The sequence below is a fragment of the Marmota flaviventris genome, chromosome 2 (assembly GCF_047511675.1).
Source record: "Marmota flaviventris isolate mMarFla1 chromosome 2, mMarFla1.hap1, whole genome shotgun sequence".
NCBI lineage: Eukaryota > Metazoa > Chordata > Mammalia > Rodentia > Sciuridae > Marmota > Marmota flaviventris.
The window spans coordinates 130,746,991-130,773,778 of record NC_092499.1 but is presented as its reverse complement, the minus strand read 5'-3'; positions in this window follow the sequence as shown (position 1 = coordinate 130,773,778).

Genomic DNA, 26,788 nt, shown 5'->3' with positions numbered 1-26,788 from the left:
AGTTATCACTAGATTTAGGATTATGTTTAGGTCTAGGGGTAGTGTTAGGGTTAGGTTTAGGTAAAAGTTTCCTGGTAGGGCTAGTTTCAGGGTTCAGTTTGGGGTTAGGGTCATGTTTAGACCTATAATTAGTATTATGGTCAGAATAAGGGTGAAGGTTAGGGTTAGGTTTTGGGTTAGGTTTAGAGCTAGAATGAGGGCTGGGGTTTGGACTAGTAATAGGTTTAGTATTTGATTTAGGCTAAGGATTACGATTAGGACTAGTGTTAGCATTATTGATAAGGTTTGGCTTAGGATAAGGGATAGGGTTACAGCTAGGCTTAGAGCTAGGGTTAGGGTTAGGTTCAGGGCTAGGGCTAGGGTTAGGGTGAAATCTAGTTTTAGGGCTCAGATTCGGGCTAATTTTGTTTTGGGGTTAGGGATAGGGTTAGGATTATGGCTAATGTAAGAACTAGGGTTATTATTACGGTTAGTTTTAGGGTTAGGGTTTGGGCTAGGAATGGTGTTAGCATTTGCTTTATGGTTAGGGTGATATATAGAGCTAGGTTTAGTGTTTGGATATGAGTCAGAATAAGGGTTAGTTTTAGTCCTAGGACTCAAATTTGAGTAGGGTTATGGCTAGTTGTAGGGTTAGGGTTTGGTTTAGGTTAGGTTTAAGGATAGGATAATGGCTCAGTTTTGTTTAGGGCTAGGGCTAGGTTTATGGTTAGTTTTATGATTAGCGATAGTGTTCAGCTAGTGGTAGGGTGAGATTTAGGCTTAAGGTTAGGGTTAAATTTAGAGTTATAGATTGATCTAAGGTTAGGGCTAAGGTTAGGGCTAGAGTTAGGGTTATGGTATTGGACAGGTTTAGAAATAGAAATAGGGCTAGGTTGAGAGTTAGAGTTATTTTTAGGACTAGAGTTAGGGATTTGCTTAGGATTACGGCTAAATTAGGGCTAGATTAGCCCTAGGTTTAGTGTTAGGGTTAGACCCATGGTTAGGGATAGAATTAGGGTTAGTGTTAGAATTATGGTTAATTTTAAGGGAAGGGATGAGGCTATTGGCTAGGTTCAGGGCTAGGGAGAGAGAGGGTTAAATGAGGTATAGGAATAGGGTGCGTGTTCAGGTTAGGATTAAAGATAGGTTTAGGGCTAGGATGAGGGTTAGTGTTTGTATTATGGTTATAGCTAGAATTAGGGCTAGGGATAATGTCAGGTCTAGGGTTATAGTTAGGAATAGTGTTAAGGTTAGGTTTATGGCTAGGTCTAGTGGAAAGTTAGGTTTAGGGTAAAGGTCAGGTTTAGAGCTAGGTGTATTATTATGGTCAGAGTCCGGTTTAGGGTTTGGTTTAGGATAAGGTTTAGGGTTAGGGCTCAAATTACCATTAAGGTTAGGGTTGAGGCAATGGATAGTGTTAGGTTTAGAGTTCAGGTTAGGTTTAGAGTAATAGATAGGGTTAGTGTTAGCAATAGGATTAGGGTTAGGCCTAGGGTTAGCGTTTGGGTTAGGTTTATGTTTAGAGTAAAGGATAGGTTTAGTGCTAGTGTTAGGGCTTGTGTTAAACTTAGGATTTTGGCTAGGTTTAGAGATAGGCCTAGGGTTAGTGTTAGTGTTAGGTTTAACAGAAGTGTTAGTGTTCGAGCTAGGGTTAGGTCTAGGTTGAGGGTTAGGGTTAGAGTCAGGGCTATGGTTAGTGTTAGGGTTAGGGTTAGGGTTATGGCTTGGGTTATGGTAATGAATAGAGTTTGTGCTAGGATTTGTACTATGGTTACAGTTAGGATTAGGGCTAGGTTTAGGGTTCTGTTGAGGGTTAGGTTTATTTTTACGTTAAGGTAAGAATTAGAATTTTAGTAGGGTTAGGGCCAGAGCCAGTTTAGGGTTAAGGTTAATGCTGGAGATAAGTTTAGGGTTATGCTTAGGTCTAGATTTAGTGCTAGGTTTAGGGCTAGGTTGTTTGTGATGTTTAGGGCTAGTATTGGGTGTATGGGTAATGTAAAGCTAGGGTTATGTTTATGGGTAGATTTAAGGCTCGTCTAGTTTTAGAGTTAGTTTTTCAGTTAGGATAGGTTTTAGAGCTAGGGCTTGTGTTAGGGTAAGTGTGTAGGGTTAAGTCTAGGGTTATGGTTAGGGATACATTTAGGGTTATGTTTATGGTTAGGTCTAGTGTAAGGGTTAGATTTAAGGTAAGGGTTAAGTTGAGAGCTAGATGTATTATTAAGGTCAGGGTATGGTTTATGGTTCACTTTAGTTTAAGGTTTAGGTATAGGTCTTTAATTAGCGTTAGGGTTAGAGTTAGGGTTAGGGTAATGAATAGGCTTAGGATTAGGGTACAGGTTAGTTTTAGGGTAATGGATAGGTTTAGGGATTGTGATAGGGTTAGGGTTAAGCCTAATGTTAGAATTAGGGTTAGGATTATGGTTAGGGTAATGGATAGAATTAGAGCTAGGTTTAGAGCTAGGGTTATGGTTAGGATTAGGGTTAGGGTTAGGGTAGTGTATAGAATTAGAGCTATGGTTAGGGCTATGGTTAAGGTTAGGATTAGGGCTAGGGTTAAATTAGTGTTTGGGATAAAGCTAGGGTTATGTTTAGCGTAAAGGTTAGGCCTTGGGCTAGGGTTAGATCTAAGGGGAGGGTTAGGGTTTGGGTTAGGGCTAGGTTTAGTTTAGGGTTACACTTAGGGCTAGGTTTCAGCCTAGGATTAGGGCTAGGTTTTGTGTTATTTTAGGCCTAGTGTTAGGGCCATGGGTAGTTAAGTGTTAGGGTTAAGATTAGGGCTACTTTTAGGGTTAGGGTTATGGGTAGGTGTAGTTTTAGGATTAGGTTTTGATTTAGGGTGAGCTTTGGAGCTAGGTTTATGTTAGGTTCAGGGTCAGTGTTCAGGTTAGAGTGAGTGTTGGGGTTAGTGCCAGAATTAGGACTAGGGTTAGTTCTAGAAGTAGGGTTAGTGTTTGTGTTATGTTAAGGGTGATTTTTAGGTCTAGGGCAAGGTTGTTGTTCAGGTCTAGGGCTAGATTTATGACTAGATTTAGGATTAGGTTTAGGTCTAGGACTAGTGTTAGATTTAGGTTTTGGTATAGGATTACCTGTAGGGCTGATGTTATGGTTCAGGTTCGAGTTATTGTCAGGTTTAGACCTACGGTTAGTGTTAGGGTCAGGATAAGTTTCAGGGTTAGGATTAGGGTTTGAGTTATGGTTAGAGCTAGAATGAGGACCAGGGTTAGGACTAGTAATAGGGTTAGTGTTTGGGTTAGGCTCTGGATTAGGGTTAGGACTAGGTTTAGCATTAGGTTTAGGGTTTGGCTTAAGGTAACAAATAGGATAAGAGCTAGGGTTAGGGAAGGGTTAGGGACTGGATTATGGCTAGGGTTAGTGTTAGGGTTAAATCTAAGGTTAGCGCTCAAATAAGGGCCAGGTTTTGGGTTAGGTTAGGGCTAGTTATAGGGCTACAGCTATGTACAAACTAGCATTATGATTAGTGCCAGTTTTGGGGTTAGTATTATGGCTAGGTCATGTGTTAGGATTAGGATTAGTGTTAGTATGATGTTTAGAGCTAGAGTTAGTGTTAGGGTCAGAGTCAGTGTTCAGGTTAGAGTTAGCTTTATGATTAAAGCTAGAATTATCACTTGGGTTAGGTCTATGGGTAGGGTTAGTGTTTGGGTTAGGTTAAGGTTTATTATTAGGGCTAGGGCTAGGTTTTTGTTTATATCTAGGGCTGGAGATATGGCTAGATTTAGGATTACGTTTAGGTCTAGGGCTATTGTTAGGGTTAGGTTTAGGAATAGGTTTATTCTAGTGCTAGTGTTAGGGTTCTGTATAGGGTTTGGATCCGGTTTAGACATACAGTTATCATAAGGGTCAGAATAAGTGTCTGGTTTGAGTTATGGTTAGAGCTAGAATGAGGGCTAGGGTTAGTAGTAGATTTAGGGTTTGTCTAGTGTTCAGGTTAGTTTTTGGTTAGGATAAGGTTTAAAGCTAGGGTTTTTGTAAGGGTAAGTGTCTAGGGTTAAGTCTAGGTTTATGGTTAGGGATAGATTTAGGGTTATGTTTATGGTTAGGTCTACTGTAAGGGTTAGATTTAGGGTAAGGGTCAAGTTTAGAGCTAGATGTATTATTAAGGTCAGGGAATGGCTTATGGTTCAGTTTAGGTTAAGGTTTAGGTTTAGGGCTTTAAATAGATAGGGTTAGAGTTAACATTAGGGTAATGAATTGGCTTAGGATTAGTTTACAGATTAGTTTTAGGGTAATGGATAGGTTTAGGGATTGTGATAGGGTTAGGGTTATGCCTAGGACTAGAATTAGGGTTAGGATTATGGTTAGGGTAATGGATAAGTTTAGAGCGAAGGTTAGGGCTAGGGTTATGGTTAGGATTAGGGCTAGGGTTAGGGTAGTGTATAGAATTAGAGCTATGGTTAGGGCTATGGTTTAGGTTAGGATTAGGGTTAGGGTTAGATTAGGGTTTGGGATAGGGATAGGATTATGTTTAGGGTAAAGGTTAGGCTTTGAGCTAGGGTTAGTTCTAAGGGGAGTGTTAGGTTTGGGTTAGGGCTAGGGTTAGTTTAGCGTTACACTTAGGGCTAGATTTAGGCCTAGGATTAGGGCTAAGTTTTGTGTTAGTTTAGGCTTAGGGTTAGGACCGTGGGTATAAGAGCTAGGGTTATGATTAGGGCTATTTTTTAGTGTTAAGGTTATGGCTATGTGTAGTGTTAGAATTAGGTTTTGAGTTACGGTGAGCTTTGGAGGTAGGCTTATGTTAGCATCAGTGTCAGTGTTTAGGTTAGAGTGAGTGTTGGGGTTAGTGCCAGATTTAGGACTAGGGTTAGGTCTAGAAGTAGGGTTAGTGTTTGGGTATGTTAAGGGTGATTGTTAGGGCTAGGGAAAGTTTGTTGTTCCAGTCTAGGGCTAGAGTTATGGCCAGATTTATGATTAGGTTTAGGTCTAGGACTAGTGTTAGGTTTAGGTTTATGTATAGGATTACCGGTAGGGCTAATGTTAGGGTTCGGATTCAGGTTAGCGTCAGTTTTAGACCTATGGTTAGTGTTAGGGTCAGTATAAGTTTCAGGGTTAGGATTAATGTTTGGGTTATGGTTAGAGTTAGAATGAGGGCTAGGGTTAGGACTAGTAATAGGGTTAGGGTTTGGGTTAGGCTATGAATTAGGGTTAGGACCGGGGTTAGCATTATGTTTAGGGTTTGGCTTAAGGTAACAAGTAGGATAAGATTTAGGTATAGGGCAAGGATTAGGGATTGGCTTACAGCTCTGGTTAGTGTTAGGGTTAAAGCTAGGGTTAGCACTTGGATTAGGGCTAATTTGGGTTATGTTAGGGCTAGTGTTAGGGTTACAGCTAATGTACGGACTAGGGTTATGATAGGGCCAGTTTTTGGGTTTGTGTTATGGCTAGGTCACGTGTTAGGGTTAGGGTTAGTGTAATTGTGATGTGTAGAGTTAGAGTTAATGTTAGGGTCAGGGTCAGTGTTCAGGTTAGAGTTAGCTTTAGGGTTAAAGCCAGAATTATCACTAGGGTTAGGTCTAGGGGTAGGGTTAGTGTTTGGGTTAGGTTAAGGTTTATTATTAGGGCTAGGGCTTGGTATTGTTTAGGTCTAGGGCTAGAGATATGTCTAGATTTAGGATTACGTTTAGGTCTAGGGCTAGTGTTAGGGTTTGGTTTAGGAATAGGTTTATTTCTAGTGCTAGTGTTAGGGTTCAGTATAGGGTTAAGGTCCGGTTTAGACCTATGGTTAACATTAGGGTAAGAATAAGTGTCAGGTTTGAGTTATGGTTAGAGGTAGAATGAGGGCTAGGGTTAGGACTAGTAATAGGATTAGGGTTAGGCCTAGGTTTTGCATTAGGGTTAGGATTGTCTTAGAGAAAGTGATAGGATTAGACCTAGATTTAGGGCTACATTTAGGGTAGTGTTAGGGCTAGTGTTAGGATTAGTTTTAGGGTTAAAGTTAGTGTTAGGTTTTGGATTAGGGCTAGGTTTTGGTTAGAGATAGGGCTAGGTTTAGAGTTACTGCCAATGTTTGTAGTAGAGTTATGATTTGCACTCGTTACAAGATTGGGGTTAGGACTAGGTCTAGTGTTAGGGTTAGGTTTAATGTTGGGGTGATGTTTAGAGCTAAGGATAGTTTTAGGGTCAAAATTAAAGTCAGGGGTACTTTTAGGGTTAGCATTTAGACTCGAATTAGGGCTAGGTTTAGGGCTAGGTGTAGGGTTATATTTTGGTTTAGGTTAAGCTTTAAAGTTAGGGCTATGGCTCGATTTTGTTTTAGGGCTAGGGCTATGGTTAGAAGTAGTTTTAAGGTTAGCATTCGGTTTAGGACTAGTGTTAAGGTTAGGTTTAGTCTTAGGTTTAGAGTTAGATTTAGAGTTAGGATTAGATCTAGAGTTAGGTCTAGGGCTAAGGATATGGCTAGCATTAGTTCTAGGTTTATAGTAGGATTAAGGTTATGATAAAAATAGGGTTAGAACTAGGGATAGGGCTAGGGCGAGAGTGAGAGTTAGTCTTAGGGCTAGGCTGAGAGTTTCTTTAGGTATAGGGCTTAATTAGGGCTAGGAATAAGGCTAGGTTTATGTTTATGTTCAGGCCTAGGTTTAGTTTTGGGCTTAGGGTTAGGTTTAGTGTAAATGATGGGGTTAGAGCTAGGTTTAGGGATAGGACGAAGGTTAGAACCGGGGTTAGGGCTAGGGTTTAGTTAGAGTTATGATTAAGACTAGGTTAAGGACTAGGGTTTGTGTTTTGGTTAGGGCTAGGATTAGTGTTAGGGCAAATGCCAGTTCTAGGGTTAGGGTTAGGGATAGTTTTAGGGTTAGGTTTATGGTTATGTTTAGTGTAAGTGTTAGATTTAGGGTAAGGGTTATATTTAGAGCTAGGGTTATTATTAGGGTCAGGGTCATGTTTCAGGTTTTGTTTAGGTTAGAGTTTAGGGTTAGGGCTCAAATTAGCATTAGGGTTTGTGTTAGTGTAATGACAGGGTTAGGTTTATGGTTCAGGTTAGGTTTAGCATAATGGATAGAGTTACGGTTAGGCATAGGGTTAGATTTAGACCTAGGTTTAGCGTTAGAATTAGGGCAATGTTTAGGATAATTGATAGGGTTAGAGCTAAGTTTAGGGCTAGGGTTATGGATAGGATTAGGACTAGGCATAGGGTTAGGGTTAAGGTTTGGGCTATGGTTTGTGTCAAGGTTAGGGCTAGGATTACAGCTAGGGCAAATATCAGGACTATGGTTACATTAGGAGTAGTTTTAGGGTTAGGTTTATGGCTAGTTCTAGTATAAGGGTTAGGTTTAGGGGTAGGGTCAGGGTGAGAGCTAGTTATATTATTACGGGAAGGGTCAGAATTAGGGATTGGCTTAGGTTATGTTTAGGATTAGGGCTCAAATTAGCATTAGCATTAGGGTTAGGGTAATGATAGGGTTAGGTTTAGGGTTCAGGTTAGGTTTATGTTAATGAATAAGGTTAGGGTTAGCAATAAGGTTGGGGTTAGGCCTAGGGTTAATATTAGGGTTATGTTTAGGGTTAGGGTAATGGATAGGGTTAGAGCTAGTGATAAGCTTATTTAAGGTTATGGTTAGGATTCTGGCTACGGTTAGTGGTAGATTTAGGGCTAGGTTGGGGTTAGGATTAGGTTTAAAACTAGGGTTAAATCTCAAATAAGGGCTAGGATTTGGTTTTGGTTAGGGCTAGGGTTAGGGCTCTGGCTAATGTATGAACTAGTGTTATAATTTGTGCCAGTTTTAGGGTTAGGGTTAGGGTGATGTTTAGAGCAAGGGTTATATTTCGGGCCCGTGTCAGGGTTAGGGTTAGTTTTAGTGTTAGGTTTAGGACTCGAATTAGGGCTAAAGTTAGTGCTAGGTGTAGGATTAGGTTTTGGTATAGGTTAAGAGTTAGAATAGGGCTATGGCTCAGTTTTGTTTTAGGGCTAGGTTAGGGTTAAGGCTAGATTTTGGATTAGTATCAGGGTTAGGGCTAGTGTTAGAGTGAAGTTTAGGCTTAGGATTAGGGTTAGATTTAGAGTTAGAGTTGATCTAGGGTTAGGGCTCATGCTAGGGTTAGGGCTAGGATTAGGGTTATGGTAAGGAATATGGATAGAACTAGGGATATGTCTAGGGTGAGAATTAGAGTTATTCTTAGGATTAGTCTTAGGGTGAGGGTTAGGGTTAGGTCTAAATTAGGGCTAGGATTAGGACTAGGTTTAGTGTTATTGTTAAGCCTCCTGGTTGGGCTAGGGTTAGGGTTAGCACTGTGGTTAGGGTTAAGTTTAGGGGAATGAGTGGGGTTATTGCTAGGTTTAGGGCTAGGGTGATGGTTAGAATTAGTATTAGGCCTAGGGTTATGGTTCATTTTAGGATTAAGGCTAGGATAAAGTCTAGAATGAGGGGTAGGTATCCTGATAGGGTTGGGGGTAGGTCTCGGGCTAGAGATAATATCAAGTCCAGGTTTATGGTTAAAGATAGTTTTAGGATTAGGTTATGGCTAGTTGAGTGTAAGGGTTAATTTTAGGTTAAAGGTCAGCTGTAGTGCTAGAATTATGAGTGTCACGGTCAGGGTCAGGGTTAGTGTTTGGTTTATGTTAAAGTTAAGGGTTTAGGGCTCAAACTAGCACTAGGATTAGGTTTAGAGTTAAGGTAATGGAAGGGTTTACTTTGGGTTTTAGTTAAGGTTTAAGGTAATGTATGGGTTAGGTTTCAGCGATCAGGTTAGAGTCAGCATTAGGATTAGGGTTATGTTTAGTGTAATGGATAGTTTTAGAGCTAGGGTTAGGGCTAAATTATGGTTGGGATTAAGTCTAGGATTAGGGTTAGGTTTAGGGATAGGGTATGTTTTGGTTTAGGGTAAGTGTTAGGGTTAGGGGAAGTGTTAGTTTAGGGTTAATGTTATGGTTAGGTTAAGATAAGGGTTAGTGTTTCATCTAGGGTTAGAGCTAGTGTGAAGGTTACGTTTAGGTTTAGTTCTAAGTTCAAGATTATGGTTAGAGTTCGGTTTAGTGTTAGGGAAAGGGTTTTAATTAGGGTTAGGGTTAGGTTTAGTGTAATGGATATGGTTAGAGCTAATGTTTGGGCTAGGGTTAAAGTTAGGATTAGGGCGAGTCTTAGGATTATGATTTAGGATAGGGCTAGGGTTATGTTTAGTGTAAGGGTTAGGCTTTGAGCTAGGGTTAGGTCTAAGGAGAGGGTTAGAGTTAGAATTAGGGTTTGGGTTAGGGCTAGGCTTAGGTTTATGCTTAGAGCTAAGTTTAGGCCTGGGATTAGCTCTAGGTTTTGTGTTAGGTTTAGGGCTAGGGTTAGGACTATGGGTAATGTAAAAGTTAGGGTTATGTTTAGGGCTAGTTTTAGGATTGGGGTTATAGCTAGTTCTATTGTTAGATCTAGGTTTTGGGTTAGTGTCACATTTAAAGCTAGTTTAAATGTTAGGATCAGAGTCAAGGTTCAGGATAGGATTAAGTTTAGGGTTAAAGCAAGAATTTAGACTAGAGTTAGGTCTATGGATAGGTAAGTGTTTGGTTTAGGTTAAGGGTTATTGTTAGGGCTAATGCTAGGATTTTGTTTAGGTCTAGGGCTAGAGTTAAAGCTATATTTAGGATTAGCTTTGGGTCTTAGTGTAGTGTTATGCTTCGGCATAAGTATAGGGTTACCTGTAGGCCTTGTGATAGGTTTTGGTTTAGTTTTAGGGTCAGGTTTAGACCTAGGGTTACTTTTAGGGTTAGATGAGGGTCAGGGTTAGGTTTAGAGGTAGAATGAGGACTAGGGTCAAGACTAGTAATATGGTTAGAGTTGAAGTTAGGCTAAGGATTAGGGTTAGGACTAGCGTTAGCATTAGGGTTAGGGTTATGGTTAGGGTAATGGATAGGGTTAGAGCTAGGGTTACAGCTAGGGCTATGGTTACAATTAGTGATAGGTTTAGAGTTAGGTTTAGGGTTAAAGCTAGAGTTAGGGCTCGGAATAGGGCTAGGATTTGGGTTAAGTTAGGGCTTGGGTTAGGATTACACCTGATGTAAGTTCTAGAATTATGATTAGGGCTAATTTTCGTGTTAGGGGTTAGGACCAGGTCTAGTGTTAGGTTTAGGTTTAGGGTTAGTGTGATGTTTAGACCTAGGGTTAGTGTTAAGGTCAGAGTCAAGGTGAGGATTAATTTTAGGGTTCGGTTTAAGACTCGAATTATTGCTAGGGTTAGGGCTAGGTGTAGGATTAGGGCTTGGTTTATGTTAAGGATTAGAGTTAGTTCTATGGCTCAGTTTTGTTTTAGTGCTAGGGCTAGGGTTAGGGCTAGTTTTAGGATTAGCCTTAGGGTTAGGACTAGGGTTAGGTTTAGGCTTAGGCTTATTGTTAGGATTAGATTTATAGTTAGGTTTAGATCTAGGGTTATGGCCAGGGATATGAATAGGGCTAGGGTTAGACCTAAGGTTCAGGCTAGGATTAGGCTTCCAGTAATGTATAGGGTTAGAAGTAGAGTTAGGACTATAGTTAGAGTTAGTCTTTGGGATAGGATTTGGGTTAGGGTTAGGGATAGGGCTAAATTAGGGCTAAGATTAGGGGTATGGTTAGTGTTAGGTTTAGTCCTAGGGTTAGGGTTAAGGTTATAATTAAGGCTATGTTTAGGGCTAGGATAAGGACAAGGGTTTGTGCTAGCGTTAGGGCTAGGATTATGGCTAGGGCTAAAGTCAGGTCTACGCTTATGGTTATGGATAGTTTTAGGCTTAGCTTTATGTCTAAGTCTAGTGTAAAGTTTAGGTATAGTGTAATAGGTTTAAAGCTAGGGGAATTATTAATATCAGGGTCAGTTTTGGGCTTTGGTTTAGGTTTGAATTTAGGGTTAGCGCTCCAGCTAGCATTAGGGTAATGATAAGGTGAGGATTAGGGTTCAGGTTTGGTTAAGGGTAATTGACAGTTTGGGGGATAGTGATAAGGTTAGGATTAGGCCTAGGGTTACCATTAGGGTAAGGTAATGTTTAGGGTAATGGATATAGTTAGAGTGAAGGTTAGTGCTAGGGTTATGGTTAGGATTAGGCCTTGAGTTAGGGTTAGGGTGAGGGTTAGAACTATGGTTAGGTTTAGGGTTATGTTTAGCATAAGGGTTAGGTTCTGAGCTATGTTTAGGGCTAGGATTGGAGATAGCTTCAGGGTCAGATCTAGGAGTATGATTTCCATAGGTTTTGGGTTAGAGTTAGGGTTAGAGTTAGACCTAGGAATAGTGGTAGGGTCAGTATAAGGGTCAGGGTAAGGGTTAGAATTTGGGATAGTGTTAGAGCTAGAATGAGAGCTAGGGTTAGTGCTATTAATAGAGTTAGGGTTTTGGTTAGCCTAAGGATTAGGGATAGGTCTAGGGTTACCCTTAGGTTTAGGGTTTTGCTTAGGGTAAGGAATTGGTTTAGAGCTAGAGTTAGGGCTATAGTTAGGGTTGGAGTTATGGTTAAATTTCGGTTTAGGGTTCGGATTAGGGCTAGTTTTTGTGTTAGGGTTAGGGATAGGTTTAGGGCCATGGCTAATGTAAGAACTAGGGTTAAATTTAGGTTAGTTTTAGTGTTATGGTTAAGTTTAGTGTTAGGTTTGGTTTAAGTTTAGGGTGATATTTATAGCTAGGGTTTGTGTTAGGATAAGAGTCAGGTCAGGGTTCGTTTTAGGGTTAGGGGTAGGACTCAAATTATTGTTAGGGCTATTCTTAGCCTTTGGTTTAAGGTGAGGGTGGTGTTTAGAGCTAGGTTGAGTGTTAGGATATGAGTCAGGGTCAGTGTTAGTATGAAAGTTAGTGTTAGAACTCAAATAAGGGCTAGGGATAGGTCTAGGTTTAGTGTTGGGGTTTAGTTTAAGCTAATGTTTAGGGTTAGGGATATTGCTTGGTTTTGGTTAAGTCCTAGGGTTAGGTTTAGGGATAGTGTAAGTGTTAAGCTTAGGCTTAATGTTAGGGTTAGATTTGGAGTTAGATCGAGGGTTAGGGCTGGGACTAAGCATAGGGCAAGGGTTAGGGCTAGGGATAGGGTTACATTAAGGGATAGGGTAGAATTAGAGATAGGTATAGGGTGAGAGTTAGAGTGACTCTTAGGGCTAGGGGTAGTGTTATGGTTAGAGGTAGGGCTAAATTAGTGCTAGGATTAGGGCTAGGTTTATTGTTTGGCTTAAGCCTAGAGTTAGGGTTAGGGTTAAGTTTAGGGTACACGATGGCATTATAACTAGGTATAGAGGTAGGGTGAGGGTTAGAATTAGGGTTAGGGATAGGGTTAGTGTTAGGGTTAGGGTCGTGATTAAAGCTAGGTTTAGGGCTAGGATGAGGGCTACGGTTTGTTTTAGGTTTAGGACTAGGATTAGGGCTAGCGTTAATTTCAGGTCCAGAATTATGATTTAAGTTAGTTTTAGGGTTAGGATTATGGCTATGTCTTGGGTAAGGGTTAGGTGTAGCGTTATGTTCAAGTTTAGAGCTAAGGGTTTTCTTAGGGTCAAGGTCAGGGTTAGGGTTTGGGATAGGTTAAGGTTTAAAGTTAGGGCTTGAATTAGTGTTAGTGTTAGGGTTAGGGTAATGATAGGGTTAAGTTTAGGTTCAGGTTTGGTTCAGGGTAATAGATTGGGATACGATTAGGGATAGGTTTAGGTTCATGCCTAGGGTTAGCATTAGGGTTATGGTTATAGTTATGGTAATGGATAGAGTTAGAGATTGGTTTAGGGCTAGGTTTATGGTTATGAATAGGGTTAGGGTTAAAGCTAGGATTAGGGAAAAGTTATGTGTTAAGTTACGGATAGGGCTAATGTAAGTTCGTGGGTGAAGTTTAGGGCTAGTTTTAGGGTTTTAGGGCTAGAGTTATTGTTAGGGTTAGGTTGAGGGTTAGGGTAATGTTTAGAGCTATTAGTGTTAGGGTCAGTGTCAGATTCAGAGTTAGTTTAAGGGTTCAACTTACAACTCATATTAGGGTTAGGGTTAGGGCAAGTTTAAGGTTGGGGTTTTGTTTAGATGAAGGGTTAGGGTTATAGCTATTGCTCAGTTTTGTTTTAGGGCTAGGGCTAGGGTTAGGGCTAGTTTTAGGATTAGTGTCATGGTTTGGACTAGTGTTAGGGTTTGGCTTAGTCTTCGTGTTAGGGCTCGATTTAGAGTTAGGTTTTGTCTAAGGTTAGTGCTAGTGCAAAGGATATGGCAAGGGTTAGGGCTAGGGTTGGGGCTAGGGTTAGGGTTATGGTAAGGGTTAGAACAAGTGAAAGGTCTCTTGTGAGAGTTAGAGTTAGTCTTATGACTAAGGCTAGGGATAGGGCTAATTTAGGGCTAGGGTTATTGTCAGGGTTAGGCCTGGAGTTTGGGTTCGAATTGTAATTAAGGATATGTTTAGGGCTAGGATAAGAGCTAGGGTTTCTGTTAGGGTTTAGGCTAGAATTATGTGTAGGACTAATATCAGGTCTAGGGTTACAGTTAGCAATAGTTTTAGGGAAATGTTTACTGGTTAGGTTTAGGGTTCAGGTTAGGTTTAGGGTAATTGATAGTTTTGGGGATAGTGATAGGGTTAGGTTTTGTCCTAGGGTTATCATTAGGATAAGAGTTATGTTTAGGGTAATGGATACAGATGGAGTTAAGTTTAGGGCTAGGGTTATGGTTAGGATTAGGTCTTGGGATAGGATTAGGGTGAGGGTTAGGATTAAGGCTAGGTTTACAGCTCGGATGAGGGTTTGTGTTAGGGTTGGGGCTAGAATTATGGCTAGGGCTAATGTCAGGTCTAGGGTTACAGTTAGGGATAGTTTTAGGGAAAGGTTTATGACTAGGTCTATTGTAAGGTTTAAGTAGAGGTTAAGAGTCATGTAGAGCTAGGGGAATATTAGGACCAGGGTCAGTGTTAGGGCTTGGTTTAGGTTTGAGTTTAGAGTTACAGCTCGAATTAGAGATAGGGTTAAGGTTAGGGTAAAGACAGGGTTAGGTTTAGGGTTCAGCTTAGGTTTAGGGTAGTTGATAGTTTTGTGGATAGTGATAGGGTTAGGTTTAGTCCTAGGGTTAGCATTAGGATAAGGGTTATATTTAGGGTAATGAATACAGTTACATTTAAGGTTAGGGCTAGGGTTATGGTTAGGATTAGTTCTTGGGTTAAGGTTAGGATGAGGGTTAGTATTAAGTCTAGGTTTATGGCTTGGATGAGGGTTTGTGTTAGGGCTAGGGCTGGGATTAAGCCTAGGGCTAATATAAGGTCTAGCATTACAGTTAAGTGTAGTTGTAGGGTTTGGTTATGTATAGGTCTACAGTAATGGTTAGGTTTAGGGTAAAGGTCAGGTTTAGAGCTAGGTGTGTTAATACGGTGAGGGTCAGGATTAGGGATTGGTTTCAATTAAGGTTTAGAGTTAAGGCTCGAATTAGTATTAGGTTCAGTGTAATGGATATGATTAGGTTTAAGGTTCAGGATAGGTTTAGGGTTTTGAATAGCCTTAAGGATAGCTATACAGTTAGGTTTAGTCCTATTGTTAGTATTTGAGTTAGGCTTAAGTTTAGGGTAAAAGATAGGATTACAGCTAGGTTTAGGGCTATGTTTATGGTTAGGATTAGGGCTAGTGTTAAGGTTAGGGTTAGGGTTAGAGTTAGGCTTAGGGTTAGGGTTAGGTTTAGGTTAAGTGTTATGGTTGGAGCTAGATTTAGTGCTAAGACGAGGGTTAGGGTTAGAGTAGGTCTAGGGTGAATGTTAGGGTTAGGGCTACATTTAGCATTAGGGTTAGGGTTAGTTATGGTAATGGATAGAGTTAGAGCTAGGGTTTGGGCAATGGTTACAGTTAAAATTAGGGTTAAAGTTAGGGTTAGGGATAGGGCTATGTTAATGTTTAGGGTTAGGATTAGGGCTCAGTATAGAGGTAGTATTAGGGTTAGAGTTACTTTATTCAAATTTCTTTGATACAATCCAGGATTCATCTTTAACTAACCTTACTCTGTTTCCCAGATTTAAGCCTTTTGGTTCAACAGTTTGGTGTCCGAAATAGTTAAGGTTTTCATGTTACTTCATTTTGACCTATGCGAGTAAATGTAAATGGACCTGGAAATCAAACAGGGTTTATGCTAGCTGCTTGAAACTGCACACACACCCTCAGTTCTTTGTGAGTGTAGGCCTAAGCTGAAGCATGCAAAATAACTTTATCTGAGAGTCCTTTAGGAGAAAGCAGGGAATATGCATGCTCTGAAATTCCTGTCATAATTATTTTGTCAGATTTGTTTGATACTAAATAGGATTCATTATTTAGCTTTCTGCACAAAGCTCTCCAAGTGTGGGACTTCTAGGATCAATGGTTCTCTAATCAGGTTAGGGTTAGTGTTAGTTTTAGGGTTAGGGCTAGGGTTAGATGTAGTGTTAGGGTGAGAGTAAGTTTTGTACAAATTTCTTTGATACTTGGAAGGAGTCATCTTTTACCTATCCTTAATATATTCCTCAGGTTTGGGCCTTCTCATTTCAAAGGTTCACTAACAGGGACACTCTGTATTTTAAGGTTTCACTTCATATTGACCTATAGAGTTAAATTAAAATGGAGGTTGAAATCAAACCGGGTTCGTTCTAGCTGCTTGAAACTTCAAACACTGAATCAGATCTCTGTGGGAACTCTCTGGTTTGTTCCTTGTGAAAGTAGCCCTAAAATGAAGATGGCAAAAACAACTTTATCTGAGAGCTCTTTAGCAGAAAACAGAGAAATATGCATGAACTGAAATACCACCTCAATTAATTGGTCATATTTCTTTGATACTGCATAGGATTCATCTGAGAGCTTATCCCACTAGTCTCCCCAAGTTTTGGACTTCAAGGATCATCAGTTTTTCAATCAGGTTAGGGTTTGTGTTAAGGATAGTCTTGGGGCTAGTGTTAGAGCTAGTATTAGGATTAGAGTTACTTTTTTTCAAATTCTTTGATACTGGGCAGGATTCATTTTTCTCCTATCCTTACTATACTCTATCTTTTTTGAGCCTCCTAGGTTCAATGGTTCACTGTAAGGAACAGTTTGTATTTTAAAGTTTCAGTTCATTTTGTCCTATACATGTAAATGTAAATGGAGCTGAAAATCAAACAGCATTGGTGCTAGCTGCTTGAAACTTCACACTCCATCAATTCTCTGTGAGCAATCTCTGGTTTGTTCTTGTGACAGTAGGCCTAAGCTGAAGCATGTAAAAACAACTTTTTCCAAGAGTCCTTTAGGAGATAACAGGGAAATATGCATGTACTGATATACTCCATCAAATTTTTGGACAGATTTCTTTGATATTGCACAGCATTCATCCCTTAGCTTTCCCCACTAGGCTGCCCAAGTTTGGAAATTCTATGGTCAAAGGTTTCATAAAAATGTTAGGGTTACGGGAAGAGCTAGGGTTAGAGTTAGTGTTAGGGATAGAGTTAGTTTTATTCAAATTTCTTTGATACTTGGCAGGATTTATCTTTCAGCTAGATTTTATCTGTTCCCCAGATTTATGCCTTCTCCATTCACAAGTTTGCTGTCAGGAACATTTTTTTTTTTTTATTTTAAGATTTCACTTCATTTTGACCTATACGGGAAAGTTAATGGAGTTGAAAATCAAACAGGGTTTGTGCTAGCTGCTTGTAACTTCACACACTCAATCAGTTCTCTCTAGGGACTCTGGTATGTTCCTTGTAAAAGTAGGCCTATGCTTAAGCATGCAAAAACAACTTGATCCAAGAGCCCTTTAGGAGAAAGCAGGGAAATATACATGCATTGAAATATCTTCCATAATTATTTGTTCAGATTTGTTTGATGTTGCATAGGATTCATCACTATGCTTGCCCCACAAGGCTCCCCAAGTGTGGGAATTCTAGGATCAATGGTTCTCTAATCAGGTTAGGGTTAATGTTAGGTTAATGTTACGGCTAGGGCTAGGGTTAGAGGTAATGATAGGGTGAGAATTAATTTTGTTCAAATTTGTTTGATACTGGGCAGGAGTCATCTTTTATCTAGCCTTAGTATGCTCCCAAGGTATGTTCTTCTCAATTCAATGGTTCACTATCATGAACACTTCGTATTTTAAGGTTTCACTTCATTTTGACACCTATGGGTAAATGGAAATGGAGGTGGAAATCAAACAGGCATCCCTTCTCCTAAACCTAACCATAAACATAGCACTAATCCTAGGCCTAAGCCTTACACTAACCTTAGACCTATTCCTAGCCCTAATTTAGCCCTAACCCTAACCCAAACTCTAGACCTAAGACTAACTCTAACTCTTGACATACCCCTATTCCTAGTTCTAACCCTATCCTTTAGCATAACCAAAACACTAGCCAAAATCTTAGCTCTAACACTAGCCATAGCCCTAACCCTAGAATTAACCATAACTCTAAATCTACTCCTACTCCTAAACTCACCCTATCAATAGCAATAACACTAACACCAATCATAAAATTACCATTAACATTAGCTTTAATCCTAAAACAAAACCGAGCCATTGGACTAACCTAAACCAAATCCTAACCCTACATCTAGCCCTAAGCCTACCCCTAATTTGAGTCCTATCCCTTACCGTAAACCAAAACGTGACACACTGACTCTAACCCTAACACTAACCCTAGTTCAAAATATCACCCTAAAAATAAACCTAATCCTAAAACTAGACTTAGTCCTAAATGTAACCCTAAAACTAGCCCTAATCATAACCTTAGTTCTTACATTAGCCGTATCCCTAAGAAGAGCCCTAATGTAACCAAAAACCTAGCCCTAATCCAAGACCCAATCCTAGCTTTAATCCTAACTCGAACCCTAAACCTACCCCTAACCCTTACCTAAACCTAACCCTATCCCTAGCCCTGACTCTAGCCATAAACCTAGCCCTAACCCTAGCTCTACCCTATCCATTACCCAAACCCAAACACTAACCCTAATTATAATCCTCAGCCTGACCCTAGCACTATCCTGAAAAATAACCTCTCTATTACACTAAACCTAACCTGAACCCTAGCCCTAAAAGTATCATTACCCTAAATGTAACCTTAACCCTAATGCTAAATTGAGCCCTAATCCTAACACTTTAGGGTTAGTGTTAGGGCTAGGTTTAAGTTTAGGGTTATGCTTAGGGTTAGGTTTATGGCTACAATTAGGGCTAGGTTTTGTGTGAAGTTTAGGGCTAGTGTTAGGTTTATGAGTAATCTGAGAGCTATGGTTATGGTAATGGCTAGTTTTATGGTTAGTCTAGTGTTAGGGTTAGTTTTGGGGTTAGGATAAGATTTAGAGTTAGGGTTTGTGTTAGGTTAAGGGTCAGTGTTCGAGTTAGTTTTAGGGTTATGGCCATAATTAGGACTAGGGTTAAGTCTAGGGTGAGTTAGTGTTTGGGTTAGGTTAAGGGTTATTGTTAGGTCGAGGGCTAGATTTATGGCTATATTTAAGATTACATTTAGGTCTAGGGCTAGTGTTATTGTAAATATAGGTTTAACAGTAGGGCTAGTGTTAGGTTTCGGTTTAACAGTAGGGTCAGGTTTAAACCAAGGTTTAGTGTTAGGGTCAGAATAAGGATCATGGTTAGGGTTAGAGTTGGGTTAAGTTTAGAGCTAGAATGAGTGCTAGGCTTAGGACTAGTAATAGAGTTAGGGTTTGGGGTAGACTAAAGATTAGGGTTAGGACTAGGGTAGAAATAGAGTGAAGGTTTGACTTAGTGTAAGGGAGAAGAGTAGAGCTAGGGCTAGGACCAGGGCTAGGATTAGCGTTAGGGATAAGGTTAGGGTTAGGGTTAGGATTAGGGCTTAGTTTATGGCTAGTATTAGGGCTAGGGTTTGTGTTAGGGTCAGGGCTAGCATTAGGGCTTGGGCTGATGTCAGGTCTAGGGTTAGATTTAGGGATAGATTTAAGGTTATGATTATGGCTAGGTATAGTGTAAGTGTTAGGTTAAGGTTTAGGGTATGGTTTAGAGCTAGGGATATTATTAGGGTCAGATTCAGGGCTATGGTTTGGGTTAGGTTAATGATTAAGTTTAGGGCTCAAATTTGCTTTAGGTTTAGGGTTAGGCTTATGGATATGGTGAGGTTTAGGGTTCAGGTTAGGTTTAGGTTAATAGATATTTTTAGGGTTAGGAATAGGTTTAGGGTTATCCTAGAGTTAGCATTAGGTTATGGTTAAGGTTAGGGTAATGGATAGTGTTACAACTAGGGTTAGGGCTAGGGTTAGAGTTAGGATTAGGGCTAGGGTAATGTTTAGGTTTAAGGCAAGTTTTGAGGTTAGGCTTAGGTTTAGGGTAAGGGTTAGGTCTAGGGTTAGGGTTATGTTTAGGGTTAAAAGTAGTGTTAAGTCTCTGATTAGTGCCTGTTTTTTTTTTTTTTTTTTTAATTAGGACTAGGATTAGGTCTAGGGTCTGTGTTAGGTTTAGGCCTAGTGTTAGGCTTAGGTTTGGGTTTAGGGATAGCGTTAGGTTTAGGGGAAAGGATGGGATTATTGCTAGGTTTAGGGCTAGGTAGAAAATTAGAATCATGTTTAGGGCTAGGGTTATGGTTTTGGCTATTAATAAGGCTAGGTTTAGGGCTAGATTGAAGGCTAGGGTTTTTTTAGGGTTATGGCAAGAATTGGGACTAGGGATAGTTTCTGGTCTAGGGTTATGTTTAGATACAGATTTAGGGTTAGGTTTATTTCTAGGTCTAGTGTAAGGGTTAGGTTTAGAGTAAGGGTCAGGATTAGGGATAGGTGTATTATTAGGGTTAGGGTCATGTTTAGGGTTTAGTTTAGGTTAGAATTTAGGGTTAGGGCTTGGATTAGCATTAGGTTAGGATTAAGGTAATGAGACTGTTAGGTTTAGGGTTTAGGTTAGGTTTACAGTAATTGATACAGTTAGAGTTAGCAATAGGGTCAGGGTTAGGCCTAGGGTTAGCATTAGGGAAAGGATTATGATTAGAGTAATGGATAGGGTTAGAGCTAGGGTTAGGCCTAGGGTTATGGTTAGTATTAGGCCTAGAGTTAGGGTTATGGTTAGGTTTAGGGATAGGGTTTGGGTTAGGATTAGGGTTAGGGTATGGTTTAGGGTTTGAGCTAGGGTTAGTTCGCACTATGGCGAGGGTTAGGTTTAGGATTATGCCTATGTTAGAGTTACAGTTAGGGTCTGGATTACTGTTAGTGTTAGGGCTAGGGTTATCATTAGGTTCAGGGTATTGGATAGAGTTAAATGTCAGTTTAGGTTAGGGTTAGGATTAGGATTAGTTTTTAAGGTAATGGTTAGGGTTTGAGCTACGGTTAGATTAAGGTTAGGGTTAGAGTTAGGGTAATGGATAGGTTTAGGGATTGCGATAGGGTTAGTGTTTGGCCTAGGGTTAGTGTTAAGGGTAGGTAAGGGCTAGTTTTAGGATTAGCGTTAGGCCTATGGTCAGTGTTAGGGTGAGGTTTAGGCTTAGGGTTAGGGTTAGATTTAGAGTTAGGTTTAGATCTAGGGTTAGGGCTAGGGTGAAGGTTAGGTCTTGGGTTTGGGCTAGGATTAGGGCTAGGTTTTGGGTTATGATAAGTTATAGGTTTAGAACTATTAATAGAACTAGTGTGAAAGTTAAAATTAGTCTTAGGGCTAGAGTTAGGGTTACAGCTAAAGTTAGGGCTAAATTAGGGCTGGGTTAGGGCTAGGGTTAGTGTTAAGGTTAGGCCTAGATTTAGGTCTAGGATTAGCATTAGGATTAGGGTAGGGTAAGTTGTGATGTTACAGCTAGGTTTAGACCTAAGGTGAGGGTTAAAATTAGGGTTATGGCTAGGGTTAAGTTTAGGGTTAGGTTTAAAGCTAGTGTTAGGCCTAGGATTAGGGCTACAGTTTGTGTTAGTGTTAGGGCTATCATTAGGACTAGGTTTAATATCAGGTCTAGGGTTATGGTTAGGGAAAGTTTTAGGGATAGGTTTATGGCTAGGTATAGTATAAGGGTTAGGATGAAGGTTAGGGTCAGCTTTAGAGGTAGGGATATTATTAGGGTCAGGGTCATGGTTAGGGTTTGGTTTAGGTTAAGGTTGAGGCTTAGGGCTCAAATTAGCATGAGGGTTAAGGTTATAGTTAGGGTAATGGATAGGGTTAGGTTTAGGGTTCAGGTTATTTTTATGGAAATGGATTGGTTAGGGTTAGGGATAGTGTTAGAGTTGGGCCAGAGGTTAGCATTAGGGTTAGGGTTAAGGTAATGGATAGGGTTAGAGCTAGGGTTAGGGCTAGGATTATGGTTAAGGTTAGGGCTAGGTTTAGGATTAGGTTTAAAGTTAATGCAAGGATTAATGTTAGGATTAGGTTTTGGGTAAAGTTTAGGGCTAGATTTAGGGTTAGTGTTAGGGTTAAATGTATGGTTGGGTCTAGGATTAGGGCTAGGTTTTGGGTTATGTTAGGGTTAGTGTTAGGGATACAACTAATGTAAGAACTAGGTTTACAAATAGGGCTAGTTTTAGAGTTACCATTAGGACTAAGTCTAGTTTTAGGATTAGGTTTAGGTTTAGGGTGATTTTTTGAACTATGGTTAGTGTTAGGGTCAGAGTAAGGATCAGGGTTCTTTTTAGGGTTAGGGATAGGACTCGAATTAGGGGTAGGCTTAGGGCTAGATATCAGGTAAGGATTTGGTTTAGGTTAAACTTTAGGGTTAGTGGTATGGCTCGGTTTTGTTTTAGGGCTAAGGCTAATGTAAAGGGAAGTTTTACAATTAGCATCAGTGTTATTGCTAGTGATAGTGTAAGTTAAGGCTTAAGGGTAGATTTAGAGTTATGGTTAATTCTAGGGTTAGGGCTATGGGTAGGGTTAGGGCTAAATTTAGGAATAGTGTTTGGGTTATGTCAGGCATAGGGTTAGAACTAGGAATAGGGCTAGGGCGAGAGTTAGAGTTAGTCTTAGGGCTGGGTTAGGGTTAGTTTAGGGGAAGGGATGGCTGTTTGATATCCACCTCCATTTCCATTTACCCATATAGCTCAAAATGAAGTGAGACCTTAAAATACAAAGTGTTCATGATAACGAACCATTGATTTGAGAAGGTCCAAAACTTGGGAGCAAACTAAGGCTAGATTAAAAGATAAATCCTGCCCAGTATCAAAGAAATTTGAACAAAACTAACTCTCACCCTAACATTACCTCTAACCCTAGCCTTAGCCCTAACCCTAAACCTAACCCTAACCCTAACCTGATTAGAGAACCATTGATCCTAGAAGTCAGACATGTGTGAGCCTTGAGGAGCAAGCTAAGTAATGAATCCTACGCTGCATCAAACAAATCTGATGAAATAATTATGGGAGGTATTTCAGTACATGCATATTTCCCTGTTTTTTTTTTTTTTTTTTTTATTCCTAAAGGGCCCTTGGATATACTTGTTTTTGCATGCTTAAGCTTAGGCCTCCTTCCACAAGGAACATACCAGAGTTCCTACAGAGAACTGATGGAGTGTGTGAAGTTTCAAGCAGCACAAACATTGTTTGTTTTTCAGCTTTATTAACTTTCCCATATAGGTCAAAATGAAGTGAAATCTTAAAATACAAATTGTTCCTTACTGCAAACCTGTGAACGGAGAAGGCCTAAACCTGGGGAACAGAGTAAATTTAGATAAAAGATAAATCCTGTCAATTATCAAAGAATTTTGATGAAACTAACTCTAACCCTAACACTAGCTGTAACCCTAACCATTCCCCTAATTCCAACTTTTTTTGAAACCTTTGACTGTAGAATATGCAAACCTGGGCAGCCTAGTAGGGCAAGCTAAGGGATGAATGCTGTACAGTATCAAAGAAATCTCACCAAATAATTGATGGAGTATACCAGTACATGCATATGTCCCTGTTATCTCCTAAAGTATTCTTGGATAAAGTTGTTTTTACATGCTTCAGCTTACACCTACTTTCACAAGAACAAACCAGAGATTGCTCACAGAGAATTGATGGAATGTGAAGGTTCAAGCAGCTAGCACCAAAGCTGTTTGATTTCCAGCTCCATTTCCTTTTACCTGTATAGGACAAAATTAACTGAAACTTTAAAATACAAACTGTTCCTTACAGAGAACCATTGAACCTAGAAGGTTCAAACATGTGGAGTATAGTAAGGAGGGGAGCAAAATGAATCCTGCCCAGTATCAAAGAAATTTGAACAAAACTAACTCTAACCCTAATACTAGCTCTAACAGTAGCCCTAACGCTAACCTTAACACAAACTCTAATCTGTTTTAAAAATGGTGATTCTAGAAGTCCCAAACATGGTAGCCTAGTGGGGTAAGTTATCAGATTAATTCTATGCGGTATCAAAGAAATATGACCAAATAATTGGGGTGGTATTTCAGTTCATGCATATTTCTGTTTTCTGCTCTCGGGTAAAGTTGTTTTTGCCATCTTTATCTTAAGGTTACTTTCCCAAGGAACAAACAAATCGCTAGCCCTAACACTAGCCCTAAACCTAGGCCTAAACCTAACAATAAACGTAGCACGAATCCTAGCCCTAATTTAGCCTAACCCTAAACCTAATCCTAGCCCTAAGACTAAGTCTCATTCTCGTCCTAGCTCTAGTCCTAGTTCTAAACCTATTTCTTACCATAAACCCAAATTTAGCTCTATCCCTAGTCCCAACCCTAGCCCTAACCTTCACCTTAACCCTAAACATGGATCTAACCATAACATTAAGTGTAAACGTCACCCTAACACTAGCTCTAACACAAATGCTAATTGGAAAAAAGCCCAAACCCTACCCTAGCCCTAAAACAAACCAGCCATAACCTTATCCCTAACCCTTAACCTAAACCAAACCCTAACCCTACACCTAGACCTAAACCTGACTTTAATTTGAGCCCTAACCCTAACCCTAGAAATAACTCTGTCTCTGACTCGGACCCTAACACTAACCCTAGCTCTAAACATTGTCCTAATGCTAACCCTAAAACTAGCCCTAATTGGAAACCTTGTTCTTATGTTAGCCATAACCCTAATGCTAACACAAATCCGAGCCCTAATCCAAGCCTTAACCCTAGTTTAAACCCTAACCCTAACTGTAGCCCTAAACCTAACCCTAACACAAACCCTAACCCTACCTCTAAAACTACCCCTTACCCTAAGCCAAATCCTCAACCTAATGCTTCCCTAGTGTAACCCTAATCCTTAGCCTACCCCAAACCCTAACTCTATTACTAGTCCTAACCCTAGCCCTCATTCTAGCTCCAACCCTAACCCAAACCCAAACCTTTACCCTGACCCTTATTTTGACCCTAACACTAACCCTAGTTCTAAACCTGATGCCAACCCTAAATGGAACCCTAACTGTACCCCTACTGGTAAAACTATACCTAAACCTAACTATAACACTAGCAGTGGACCAAATCTAATCCTTAATAGAGTCATAAATCTAGCCCTAGCCCTAAACAAAAACCTAGCACTAGCCCTAGCAATAACCCTTAAACTAATGCAAAGACTAACTCTATCCATAGACCCAATGCTAGTCCTAATTCTGGCCCTAACCCTAAACCTAACTCTAACCCAAACAGTGATCCTTACCATAACCCAAACCCTAGCTCTAAACCTTATCCTAACCTAAAACCTAACCCTAACACTAGACTTATCCATAACCATAACCCTAAAACTAGTCATAAACATAATCCTAGCTCTTACATTACCCATAGCCCTAATGCTAGCCATAAACCTCCCACAATACCTAGTCATTATCCTAGCCCTAAATTTAACCCTAATTGTAACCTTAACTGTAACCCTAGACCTAACCCTAACCCTAAACCTTACCCTAGCCCTAACCCTAGCTCTAATGCTGACACTTACCCTAAATCTAACCCTAACATTAACCCTAGGCCTAACCCTATACTAGCCCTAAACCTAACCTTAACCCTAGACCTAAACTTAGCTCTAACCCTATCCATTACTCTAAAGATAAGCCTAACTTGAATGCTAACCCTAGGCTTAATGTTAATCCTATCCGTAACACTAACCTTTTTCATTACTCTAACCTAACTTGAACCCTAAACCTAACCCTATCCATTAGCCTAACCCTAACCCTAACACTAAATCAAGCCTTAACCCGAAAACTTAACCTAAACCGCACTCTACCCAGACTCTGACCTTAATAATATACCTAGCTCTAAACCTGACTTTTATCCTAAACCTAACCCTTACACTAGACATAGCCACAACCTAACCCCAAAACTAACCCTAACTATATACCTAGACCTGACATTAGACCTAGCCTTAAAACTAGCCCTAACCCTAATACAAATCCTCGCCCTCATCCCAGCCTTAATCCTAACATGAACCCTAACATTAGCCCTACCCCTGATTTTAACCCTGCATTAGCTCTGAATCTAGCTAGAACCCCATCCTTTTACCTAACTCTAATCCTAACCCTTACCCTAAACTAACCCTAACTCTAGCCCTAACCATAGGCCTAATCTTAACACTAACCCTAGTGCTAATCCTATCCCTAATTTAGCCCTAACCCTACCCCTAACCCTAGGCCTAAAACTAAGTCGAACACTCGCCCTAGCCCTATTTCTAGTTTTAACACTATCAGTTACCATAACCCTAACACAAGCCCTAACCTTAGCCCTAATCCTAGCCCTAGACCAATCCATAGACCTAACCATAACTCTAAATCTAACCCTAAGCCTGAACCTCACCCTACCACTAGACCTAACACTATCACTAATCCTAAAACTAGCCCTAACCCTAGCCTTAGCCTTAAAACCAAACTGAGCCATTGCCCTAACCCTACACCTTAACCTAAACCATAAACCTACACCTAGCCATAACCTCCTTACTCTAATTTGAGTACTAGGCATAAAACTAACCCTGACCCTGATTTATATCCTAACACTAACCCTAGCTATAAATATCACACTAACCCTAAAGATAATGCTAATATTAGACCTAGACCAAAGACTAACCCTAAATTTAACCCAAATCATAACGCTAGATCTTACATTAGCCATAGCCCTAACCCTAGCCCTAACCTAATCTAAATCTTAGCCCTAATCTGAGCCCTAACATTATCTTTAACCCTAAACCTAAACCTAATCCTAAACCTAGCCTTAATCCTAAGCATAATCATAGCCATAAACCTACATCTAATCCTATCGATTACCTTAACCCTAATGCAAACCCTAACCCTATCTATGACCCTAAACCTATCCATTATCCTAAACCTAATCTGAACCCTAAACCTAACCATATTCATTACCCTAACCCTAAACCTAACCCTAGCACTAATTTAAGCCCTAACACTAAACCTTAACCTAAACAAACCCTAACCCTGATCCTGACACTAACAATACCCTAGTTCTAAAAGTGACCCTATCCCTCAACCTAATCCTTACACTCTACCTAGCCATAAACCTAAACCTGAAACTATCCCTAACCATAATAACCCTAGACCTCATATTAGCCCTAGCGTTAATATAGGCCTAACCTTAACACAAACCCTAGCCCTCACCCTAACACTAAACCTTGCCTTAATCCTAACCAAAGCCCTCAACCTAGCCCTACCCCTAATTGTAACTCTCTCTCTAGCCCTGAACCTAGCTATAACCCATCCTTTCCCCTAAAACTAACCCTAAACCTAAAACTAATATTAACCCTAAGCATAGCCCTAACCATAGGCCTAACCCTAACACTAAACCTAGTACTAATCCTAGCCATAATTTAGTGCTAACCTAAGTGAACTCCTAACCCTAGCCCTAAGATTGACTCTAACTCTCAACCTATCCCTATTTCTATTTCTGACCCTATCCATTACCATAACCCTAACATTTGCCCTAAACTTAGCCCTAACTCCAGGCATAGCCCTAACCCTAGATCCAACCATTACTCTAAATCTAACCCTGACCTTAAGCCTAAACTTCACCACACCACTAACTGAACACTATTGCTAATCCTACAACTAATTCTAACCTTAGCCCTAGCCATAAAACAAAACC